The 12165-nt window shown below is 36.1% G+C and overlaps 1 non-coding gene across 1 annotated transcript; it reads right to left on the reverse strand.

Annotated features, from left to right (window-relative positions):
- Positions 1–3530: 3530 nt before the first annotated feature.
- LOC123644254 lies at positions 3531–3660 on the reverse strand. The gene has a single exon (XR_006737071.1). It is a non-coding gene; the product is annotated as a small nucleolar RNA SNORA33 (small nucleolar RNA).
- Between the last annotated feature and the right edge of the window lie 8505 nt (positions 3661–12165).

Consider the following 12165-nt stretch of genomic DNA (forward strand, 5'->3'; position numbering starts at 1 on the left):
GGTAAGATAAAGAATGAAAGTCACATTTGGATTAGGCAGGTGGCTATATCACAAGAGATGTGTTTCAGATGGAGTGAATAATATTTAGAAAAAGCTAAGAGTTGTGAGGTTTTGTGACATACTGAGAGCATACTAAATAATCAGAGAGGCCTGATTGTTGCAGAGAAGTGGCAAGGGAAAGACTGTCCTAAATAGATGCTGTTTTCTTATGCTTGTTCTAGAGTAGAGAAGGTTAAAAGATCTTTTGGGTTAGTGGGTTAGATGGGTCATCAACACAATTGTTGAAATGGACATACTATACAGAGTAATTTGGGGAATTTGTACGCCAGCTGCTAATGTAAGGAATAAATGTGGGTTTAGAGAAAATGGGAATAGAAAGGGAATGTCACAACTATATTTAACAGTTTTGACACAGGATAAAATGAACAGAGAAGTAGAGAAGTGGAGTCAGGAGGAGGCCCATGCGGGCAAAACATCACCAAGGAGTGTGTGTGAGACTTAAGGGAAAATGTTTTACTTTGGGCAGGCTTCTGGGAATCAAGGCAAGAAGGGAGAGGAATGCTTTCTCTATGTCATTTATCATGAGTACCAACAATGCAATGGAGGGTATTTAGAATGGAAATTAGCAACGGATGTTGGGGGTTGAGGGGCAGAGAGGGAAAGAGAGTGTGAAGGGTGATGGCTCCCTGGATTGAAATGAGAGAGTCAAAAGCACAGCTGAAAGCAAGTTTGCTCTTTTTGGTGGGAGATTAAGAATCCTGGGGCAAGTAGGAGGAGAGAGGAAATTGAGAAACAGCTGTGAATAGAACATAGCAGTCTCAAATAATCTTTTGGTGGTCAGTTCTCTTTAAGGAATTTGTTAATATGAGGCCACTCAACTTTGTGAGTCCTTGGTGAGTGATCTGAGCAAGATTATGGAAAGTGTGTTCTCTTAGATTTTGGTAGAGAAATGAGTTTCTCTAAGTGATAAAATAATCCAGGCAGGGCAAACCCAGATTTAATTTAAAAATTGTAAATATCTAGACTTGTTCAATTAAATGGCATTAATATTTTGAGGAGCTGACAATGAGCATCTGTCATATATTGACAAGATGTTACGGTAGGAAACCGACTGACTAGACTGCTTATTAAGGGCTTCCTATCTCATAATGAAATAGTTTATTACATATTGCATAAATTTTATTTTAATATGATGGCATTCATTTTTTATTATATAAGGTTTTATGATTTTTATGAGCATGTCACTTTTATTGTATAAGCATAGCTTCTGAAATTATTACTTTATTTTATAAATTTTGCTTCCCATACTAGATAATTTATTAGCTGCTATTCCATGACTAGAGCTTTCAGTCACTGAAAAATAGCAATATTAGGTAACTAGGTTTTTTTTTTCTGAGAACTTAAATATCTACTTAAGAACTCCTCAACCTTTCTAGGTGTATGATAAATAACAACAAGAACAACAACCACCACCAAAACTCCTATCATCCCAGGTAACTGTTCTGCACTTTACTGTCAGAATAATCCATTGGCATGGAACAAACATATAATTCCAAATGGCTCTGTTTATCATTTTGTGTTTTCACTTGTTATTTAGTATAAATAATAAAGTATACTTCAGTTAGCTGGTTAGTCATCATGTTTGGGTTGTAGCAAAGAATAGCAAATATGATAGTACCAAATAAATTTCCTGCAGGAATATACATGAAGTTATGTTTATATACATGCTCATGCTTGTGTTTTTGTTGTTATTCATCTTAACAAAAAAAGGAACCACTGGGACTGATATTTTGGTTTTGCTTCAGCTGTTTTAACCAGCAATAATCAATTACATTAATATTTTTCCGATATAGATTAAATTGTTTTGAATTACCTAGTAACAATTCCATGATGTCCCATAAACAGTCAATTACAGATAAGCTTAGAAACAGAAATAATATTAAGAAAGGGACTGCATATCTTTGCCCCGCTTACACATCACCAGCTGCTTTCCTTCCTTTCTTGTTTTCTTTCCTCCTTCCTTCCTTCCTTTCTTCTTTTCTTATTTTTTGCTTTCTTACTTTTCTTCTTTTTGGTGTAATAATTAGTAATTAAAAACCATGAAGTGGTACAGCATTATAACAATAGTATTTTGTAGAAATCAATTATAGGCTCAGACCCATAGAAAGTAATAGAGAAAGTACGTGAGTTTGCTGTCTTGTTTGTCAGACTAGCTGGATAGAGTTAAGGCAACCTTAGTTTGTTTTCTAAAAATTATGATTGCTCTTAGTAGAGTTAGAAATATAATTAAGGTATGGAAAGGTGTATTTTCAGAGACTAAAATAAAAGCTCTCCTAATACCCCGAATATTGAAGATATACATATTTATCCATATCAGAAGATTTCTAGCTCTCTGCTTATTAGTGTGCTAATAAGCAACTGTGATATTGAGAATTTTACCGTAGCATTGTAAAGGTCATGTTAGTACCATGAGTATGTATGTCTCAAATTGCTGTCATATTCCCAGCCATCTAAGCAGCCAATATCACTTCTGTTCATATTTTCTAATCCTTGTTTTCCCTATTCAAAATTTACTTTTGCATTAACATTTTGGGATTTGGGTGAAAGAGGATAAAAATAAAAATTCAGAAGTATTTCAGTTATTCAATAGAGAAGCCTAAATCTCTAAAATATATTTAGAAATAGAAAAAAAAACATTTCTTTGAGGGTAATTTGTGATTTTTATTAGGGAAAAATATGGTTCCCATGTCAATGTTTTCATCTTCATTTTAGAAGGGTAATAAATTTTTAAGCAACATTTAAGTATTTTATAGTGTTTTACTGGTAGATTTGGGCATATGTTACATAACCAACAATACATCTAAGATGCATGAATGGCATAAGAAAAAAAACTTACCAATAATAGTTCCTTTTGCCTGGTTGAAAAAGCATAGAACAAGAGACATCTAGAAGAGAAGGGGGAAAAATGTTGGCAGCCCGAAATGAGGGGGAAAATATTGCTCCCTGTTTTCCTCACTATTTCTTTCCTTTTTCTTGTATTTCTTTCTCCACTGGAAATGGTTAGTTCTACATGTCTACTGGCAGAAGGAGAGGGGATGGGTTGAGTGTATTAGACCAAGGTGAGCTGGCAAAGAGTCAAGACAGCCAGAAATAACTGATGAGAAGTACAGATTCTAGACAAGCAGAAAGCACAGCATATGAGGAGTGAAGGAACCAGCGCCAAGAACAATACAGGGAGACAGCTGACACTCAGGGAAGTCTCCTGGTTCTTTCCAATATCTCCCATACAGCCTCAACTTCTTTCCTAGCACAGCTTTTTGCCACAACCGAAATTTGGCTGTCTCCCAGGGATACTACATCGTGCCACAGCCTTCTTCAGGGTAGGCTGCTGGTTCTCGAGCACTCTTTTTTTTTTTTTTTTTTGAAATTTCTTGTTAACATTTAGGGATTTCACTAAGTTCTTAGCACTACTCACAATGAAGCTTTAATAATTAACTATGTCTTATGAAATGCATCCCATCATTAAAATTTGTTATAGCCATTTTCAGGGACCTTAATAACTTCAGTGTCCTTAAGGCTCATAGCATGGCTTTCCTATTGCCAGCTTTTTAAAAATTTCTGCAGAAACACATTCAGGCAAGCAGATTCACTGGCTGGCTTCAAATACTCTTGATATGTCAGGATTTCAGGATTGGGTAGTAAGTTTCTTATGTTCCCTGCACACTAATCAATGTAACTTCCATTCCAAAGTTCTCTCTATTTTTTTTTAAGTGAAAAGTTATTTTTCTTTGAGGTTTATGCAATTTGACCACATTACTCTCTCCTACTCCCTGTTCCTATTCATTACAAACTTTGTGAATACTTTTGGTCATTTATTAATAACTTTAGCAAATGGATTTCATTCTTCCACTCCACCGAAACTGCTGTGCCATTCACATTGCCTCTACCATCTTCATGTTTGACTCATCTCTCTCCATGGCTGTTCAGTTGTTTGGACTTTTTATTTTTCAGCTACTTTTCTTAAACTGCTCTATAGCCAAACCTAGAATTTGTCACCAGTGGAAACTGCACCATCTATGAAATCATAATTTCAAACAACCATCTGACTATCACTGATTTCCAGCTCACCTGCTCAGTTAGCTTCATTGATGAATTTCTTCTACCTCATTGAAGTCTTTGATCCCACCATTTTTACACCACCCATCAGCCCCTTACTTAGACTCTTTCCTGTTTGATTAGCCTTGATTCTGTGGTGTATGATACCTACTCTTTGCAATGTCTTTTAACTCCTTCAACTCTCCTTCTATTTTACTTGCATTAAATGAAACTTCTTGTATAGTTCAATATTCATATAAAAACAGTTGAAATTTGCTGGAGAAAATCATAGAACTAATATTCTAATTTTATTTGTTAAAGCCAGGCTTATTGAGCTACAATTTACATAAAATATAATTCATCCTTTTTAGCAGCATAGTATTCTCTGATTTTAACAAGCACATATGTATGTGGTAATCACCACTATAATTAGAATATGGAAAATTCCCTCCTGTTCCTTTGTAGTAATCATCTTCCCCCACCTCCAGTTCTTAGTAAGCACTTGAGAGATTGAATATGCTAATGGACAACAGCCAAACCATACATAAAAATAGAATTCTCATCCACAATCTGCAGCAACCAGTCCAGAAAGGCAAACCACAAACTCTGTAGCAACTCATCCAAAACAGCCAGGACTTGATTAATTTTTCCTTCCACTTTCAATGTAGGGGCAACTAAACAAAGCCAAATATGCTCCCTTAACCAATCACATAGGCTTCCCATTTGTAGTTAAGTCACCTCCAGCTTCTGCATGGCCAAAACTTCCAATTAGGGCTTATCTGATCCCTGTGTTCTAGTATAAAGCTTTCCAGCTCCCCTATCTGCCTGCAAAGTCTCTGTCTAAACCAAGTAATAATAGCTGAATCCCTTGCTATGGCAGAATCTGAATAGACGTACTTCTCTTGTTTTCATTTTGGTGGTCCTCATTTATTTTCAGTGCTTTCCAGAAGGTCCCATAGAGACACCATGGCCGCAGACCCCAGCCTTCAACTGAATATGGTACCTTCCAAGGCCCCTTGTACCTTGCTGCTGGAGGCTTGTTGAGTCTGCTCCTATGCTGCGACTCAGCACTGGGTCTAAATGTTGTTCTCTTTGCATTGATATACTTAGCTATTAACATTTATTCTCAGTTTGGAACCAGGGTTTCACTACTGGTTTTCATTTGTTTGGCAGTTTTGGTGGAATCAGGCCATTCCTTTATATCTCATTTTATATATCTTTTGTATTACTGTTTTGTGTTGGGATATCTAAAGGTGTATTTGTCATAAGGCGGAAAGTCATTGGCTAGACCATAGGCATAAGCCTATTGTGCAAGCCTCCCTCCCATATTGATGAGTTTGGACTGGCAGGCACTCATTCTGTGAGTCATCAATAAAACTGGATGAGACTCTCCTTCATCTACTCTTTGTGCCCTGAGAGCTCAGCTTTCATTTACAGAGAGTGTTCCACCTGGCAGGGGCACAAATATTTGAGTATGCATTCAAAGGAGGCCAACTATCAGGTTGGGGGCCCAAGACGAAAGGTGCACAAGCATTGCATTCCTAATGACCATTGCCAGCTCTGGTGGGAATTGTCTGAGTCTATAGCCTATCCTTTTTCCCATAAAATTCCTGCTCTTATATGGACTCTCATTACAATCCTGATTCCTGTGCCTCTTTCTAAATGACATTATTTTACCAAGGATGATTTGGGCCTTCAATAGCAACTCTGGGGGAACATTTGATTTCAACACAATTGTTTATTCCAGCGTATCTTTAGCTAAAAAAGGGAATGATTTATCAGGCCAAATGGGCAGCATGTTTTGATTGTCATACGGAGTCCTCTAAATGAAATTCTAAATCACAAATAGTTGGTTTTGCAGAGCTAGTTGTAGTCTCCACACTTGACCTTATGGTTTCTCATACAGTAAAGATATTACTGATGACGGCAATCACACAACACTTTTCAGCCAGCTAATTATGTCTCACAGGATTCTGTTACACTCTCCCTTTTCCATTACTATTCATCAGTGTAACACCCTGAATCCTGCTACTGTCCTGTCTCTACCAGAAGAAAGGGAATATTATGATTGTCTTACCTCAGTTAGGGAACTTTCTGTACCTCACTCAGATTTATTAGAGACTCCCATTAAGAACCTTGACTTAATATTATCTGTTGTTGGATCATACCTCAAAACTACAAGTGGACCTTATCAAGCATTGATGGACCTGTCACTAATCTAATCTCTCCTTTAAAATATAGTTCTCTAGGTGAAGTGAAATTTATATACTATAAGTTTTAATTGCAGCTTTTTTCTCCTAGCATAAAATGCTTGAAATTTATCCAGTGTTTAGCAGGTATCAGGCGTTCATTTGTTTTTGTTACTAAGTAGTATTCTGTATGGATGGAAAACCATTTGTTTATCCATTTATCAATCAATGAGCATTTGGGTTAGTTTCATTTTGGCATAATTATGAAAACTTATTTCCCTACAAATTCTTATAGTTCATGGTAATTTTATTTATAATGGCTGAAGACTGGGAACAACCCAAGTTTCCTTCAGCTTGGTACATCTATATGATATAATACTACTCAGCAAAAAAAGAAACAATCAATACAACTCTTGGTGCCATAACTTAAATGACTCTTAAGGGCACTATGCTGGGAAGTGTAGGGGAGAAGGCAACTTCAGGGAGCTATATACTATATGATTACACTTGCATAACAATCCTCAAATTAATGGAAATGGAATGATGAGGAAAATATTTGTTGTTGCCATGAGTTAGGGTTGGGGAAAGGGTGTGTGATTATTAAGGAATAATGTGAGAGAGTTTCTTTGTGGTGATAGAACAATTCTGAATCCTGATTGTGCAGTCAAATGCTCTACCACTGAGCTATACCCCCACTGAATCCTGATTGTAATGATTGTAACTTGTATACCTGTGATACAATTTTTGAAATTAAACACACAGAGTACAAGTGTAAATTGATGACATCTGAATTGTTTGTGTCTTAGTCCCTTTGTGTGAATATAATAAAATGCCACAATCTTGGTGATTTAATAAACAATGGAAATTAATTTCTCATGGTTCTGGAGGCTGGGAAGTCCAAGATTGAGGTGCCAGCAGGTCTACTGTCTGGTGAGGCTGCTCTTTGCTTTCAAGATGGCACCCTGTTCCTGCATACCATGAGGGGGGAAACACTGTGTTCTCACATGGTAGAAAGGACAGAAGGGTCACAAAAGGGGGAACTCCTTCCATCAAGCCTTTTTTTTTTTTTTTGAGACAGAGTGTCGCTTTGTTGCCCTGCCTAGAGTGAGTGCCGTGGCATCAGCCTAGCTCACAGCAACCCCAAACTCCTGGGCTTAAGCGATCCTACTGCCTCAGCCTCCCGAGTAGCTGGGACTACAGGTATGCGCCACCATGCCCAGCTAATTATTTCTATATATATTTTAGTTGGCCCGATAATTTCTTTCTATTTTTAGTAGAGATGGGGTCTCACTCTTGCTCAGGCTGGTCTTGAACTCCTGACCTCAAGCGATCCACCCGCCTCGGCCTCCCAGAGTGCTAGGATTACAGGCGTGAGCCACCGTGCCCGGCCCATCAAGCCTTTTTTTAAGAGCATGTAATCTCATGCATGAGGATGGAGCACTCACGATTCGCTCATCTCTTGAAGGCCACACTTCTTAATACTTTTGCATAGAGAATTAAGTTTCAGCATGAATTTTAGAACAGACACCATCATTCAAACCACAGAAGTCTATGTTTAATAGTACTATACTGTCAATTTTCTGGTTTTAGTAATGTATTGATTGTGTATAACATCAAAGGAAGCTGAGTAAAGAGTAGGTTGTAACTCTGTACTGTTTCTGCAACTACTTATGGGTGATAAACCATTTCAAAATCAAGAGTTATTTACAAACAATTCTGCATTGTTTAGATTTTTATGATTCTCAGTTTTTCCATTTATAATGTATAGTTGCTTAGTGTTAGTTCATTCTTTTTTTTTTTTAATTTCAGCTTATTATGGGGGTACAAAAGTTCAGGTTATATATATTGCCCATGTCCCGCCCATCCCCCCAGTCAGAACTTCAAGCATGTCCATTCCCCAGACAGTGTGCATTGCACTCATCATGTAGTTATACCCCCATCCCCTCCCGCTACCCTCCCATTCCCCTGAGTCAGAACATTCAAGCGTGACCATTCCCCAGACAGTGTGCAACGCACTCATCATTCTTAATTGCATTAAATGGCTACCATAAGTCCTGCTATAAGGACTTCTGCATTTTAAAGTGCTCTATTTTGATTTGCCTCTGAAATGCATGGATTTTGTGTTAATGTAGTTTCTTTAAGAAGGACTTATGGATATTTGCTTTCCCAAGTTCCTCCATGTTTTAGAGAAGGTCTGCCATCTTCCTTTATATCAGGTAGGAATCTAGGCTTGGCATAATATTATTAGATCACAGATTCTAAGAATATTATTAACAGTACTTTGCCTCAGGGCACTGTAGCTTAATTGTCTCCTGGAATTGAGCATGGCCTTTGAGAGGTCTGAGAATAAGATAGATTTTCTATCTTACAATCATTTATTTTTCTTTGCTAAGGTATCTCTTTTTTAACTCTGTAATTAAATATAATATTGTTCCTTTTTTTGTATTCTCTCCAGAGTACAATACAAAATATTCTTTAACTTTATTGCTTTTATCATTTTTTAAGATTTTCTCAAATAATTTTATTTTTTGGTATCTTTCCTTTATATTAGCACAACTATAATCAAGTGCATCTATTCTGTACCTCATTGCTTCTGATTCATTTATTAATTCCAAAATAATATAATTTTGGTTCTAATATATTTCAATAGATTTGAAATCTCTCACTTCAGCATACTGGGTTCCTCTTTTACTGGATTCATGTTCATTTTAGTTAGCATAACGGAATTTTGAGAAATTTCTTTTTGTTTCTTCAATTATATTTCCAACCTGTATGGAATCACTCTCTGTGTTTCATATTGGTTAATAGTGAAATTGAATATGTTTTCACCTCAGATACATATTTTTTAATTTTTTAATTTTTTTTTATTTCAAAGTATTATGATAGGGGTACAAATATTTTTGATTACAAGGGTCACTTTTATAATGCTGAGTCAGGATTATAAATTTGCCCATCAGCCATATAGTATTCATCCCATTAGGTAGGTTTTTGCACATTCCCTCCTCCCCCCTGTTTGATTTCCATTGAGTTTTACTTCCCTCTGTGCACATGTGTGCTCATTGATTAGTTGTAATTTAATAGTGAGTATGTGTGGCATTTGTTTTTCTATTCTTTAGATACTTCACTTAGGATAATGGTCTCCAGTTCCATCCATATTGTTGCAAAAGACATTAAGTCACCTTTCTTTATGGCTGAGTAGTAGTATTTCATAGTATATATATACCACATTTTGTTAATCCACTCATGAATTGATGTACATGTGTGTTGATTACACATATTTGCAATTGTGAATTGTGCTGCAATAAACATTTGAGTGCAGGTGTCTTTTTGATATAATGACTTCTTTTCCTTTGGGTAAATACCCGGTAGTGGGAATGCTACATTGAATGGTAGATCTACTTTTAGTTCTTTGAGGAGTCTCCACACTGTTTTCAATAGAGGTTGTACTAATTTGCAGTCTCACCACCAGTGTGTAAGCATTTCTTTTTCTCTAAATCCATGCCAGCATCTATCGTTTTTTGACTTTTTAATAAAAGCCATTTTGACTGGGGCAAGGTGATACCATATTGTGGTTTTAATTTGCATTTTCCTGATAATTAGTGACATGGTGCATTTTTTCATATGTTTATTGGCCATTAGACTATCTTCTTTTGAAAAGCTTCTGTTCATTTCTTTTGCCTAGTTTTTAATGGTATCGTTTGGTTTTTTTCTTGTTGATTTGCATGTGTTCATTGTAGATTCTGGTTATTAGCCCTTTATTGGATGTATAGCTGGCAAATATTTTCTCCCATTGTATAGGTTGCCTATTTGCTCTGTTAATTATTTCCTTGGCTGTGCAGAAGCCTTATAATTTAATCAAGTCCCATTTATTTATTTTCATCATTGCTATGATTGCCATTGGGGTCTTCTTCATAAATTCTTTGCCTAGGCCAATATCTAGAAGACTTTTTCCAACATTTTCTTCTCTAGTTCTTATGGTTTCATGCCTTACATTTAAGACTTTTATACATCTTGAATTAATTTTTGTGAGTGGTGAAAGATATGGATCCTGTTTCATTCTTCTGCATGTGGCTATCCAGTTGTCCCACCACCATTTATGAATAGGGATTATTTTCCCCAGTGTATATTGTTGTCTGCTTTGTCAAAGATTAGCTGTATGTGGATGATTTTATGTCCCAGGTTTCTGTTCTGGTCCATTGGTCTATCTGTTTTTGTTTTTTTGTGTGTGCCAATACCATGCTGTTTTGGTTACTACAGACTTGTAGTACAGTTTGAAGTCTGGTAATGTGATGCCTCCATATTTGTTCCTTTTGCTTAAGATTGCTTTGTCTGTTTGGGCCCTTTTCTGGTTCCAAATGTAACATAGAATTATTATTTCTAGATCTGCAAAATATGATGTTGGTATTTGGACGGGGATTGCATTGAATCAGTAAATCACTTTGGGAAGTATGGTTATTTTAACAATGTTGATTCTATCAATCCTAGTCAGAGTAATCAGGGCAGAGAAAGAAATTAAGGGTATCCAAATCAGGAAAGTGGAGGTCAAGCTATTGCTTTTTCCTGACAATATGATCTTATATCTAGAAAACCCCAAAGATTCCAGCAAGACTCTTAGAATTGATAAATGAATTCAGTAAAGTCTCAGATTACAAAATCAACATACACAAATCAGTAGCATTTCTATACACCAATAGCAGTCAAGCTGAGAGTCAAATCAAAGACTCAATACCATTCACAATAGCTGCCAAGAAAACAAAATACCTAGAAATATATTTAACCAAAGAGGTAATAGATCTCTTCAAAGAGAACTATGAAACACTGAGGAAAGGATCCACTGATGATACAAAAAAATGCAAAAACATATCATGCTGAGATATCTATTAACACCTCTAGTAGACATACTTCCAGACCTTCCTCTAAGAAAGCATTTTCTTCCCAGTTGTGGGGAGTTCTGTCACCAGACAGCCTTGACCAGTCAATTGCTTCAGGATGCAAATCTGTTGTAGAGAGCTGCCTTAGAAAATACCCTCTGCCTGTGGAGGCCAGTATCAGTGGATGAGAAGAGCAGACATGTAAAGGTGTTACCATTTGTACCACACCTGGAGGGACTCAGTACACTGCAGATATCCCCACTGAGTTGAAAGAGGTTTTGTGGGTCTGCATCAGGGTTTAACTTCTCCCTCTTCCCAGTCTGAATGCCCCCTCCTCTCTTTCACATTTTACTCCTCAAACACCATTTTTATGTCTGCTTCTAACATACTCAGTCTGTAACAATGTTTTTGGTACATTTTTTTAAAAATTTACCTCTCCTTAACTTATATTTATATACTGTTTTGGTTATTTGAATATTTATTACTTACATAATAGTGATTATAAAAATAATCACTACTGTGAGCTATGTAGGATGTTAAAATTATATCTGCTTTTGCTGAAACATAAAATAAACCATCACACTCATGTTTACTTAATTTTCTATGTGCTTATTATTAATTTATCCTCATGCACTCTAGAATAATTATCCAGCCCCTTTTATGTTAAAATATAGAAAGCAACCATGACATTTCCAGAAATGTCATCTATTCTTATATTTAAGTGATATCTTAAATGAGTGTAAAATACTAGGTTGGAAATCATGTATTTCAGAATTTGGAATGCATTTCTTATTTTTTTCTAACACCTGGTGCTGCAGTTGAGAAATTAATGTCCTTCAGATACTTAATTCTGGGTACATGCCTATTCATTTTTCTTTCTAGAAGATGTTGTGATGTTTATTTCTAGTTTCTGAAATTTCACAATATAATTTCGTGTTGATGGGTCCTTTTAATTCATTGTATAAGGTGTGTAGTAGATGCTTTCATTTTTAAAACAATTTTATTTGTTA

This window comes from Lemur catta, chromosome 8 (genome assembly GCF_020740605.2).
Source record: "Lemur catta isolate mLemCat1 chromosome 8, mLemCat1.pri, whole genome shotgun sequence".
In the NCBI taxonomy this organism is placed as follows: domain Eukaryota; kingdom Metazoa; phylum Chordata; class Mammalia; order Primates; family Lemuridae; genus Lemur; species Lemur catta.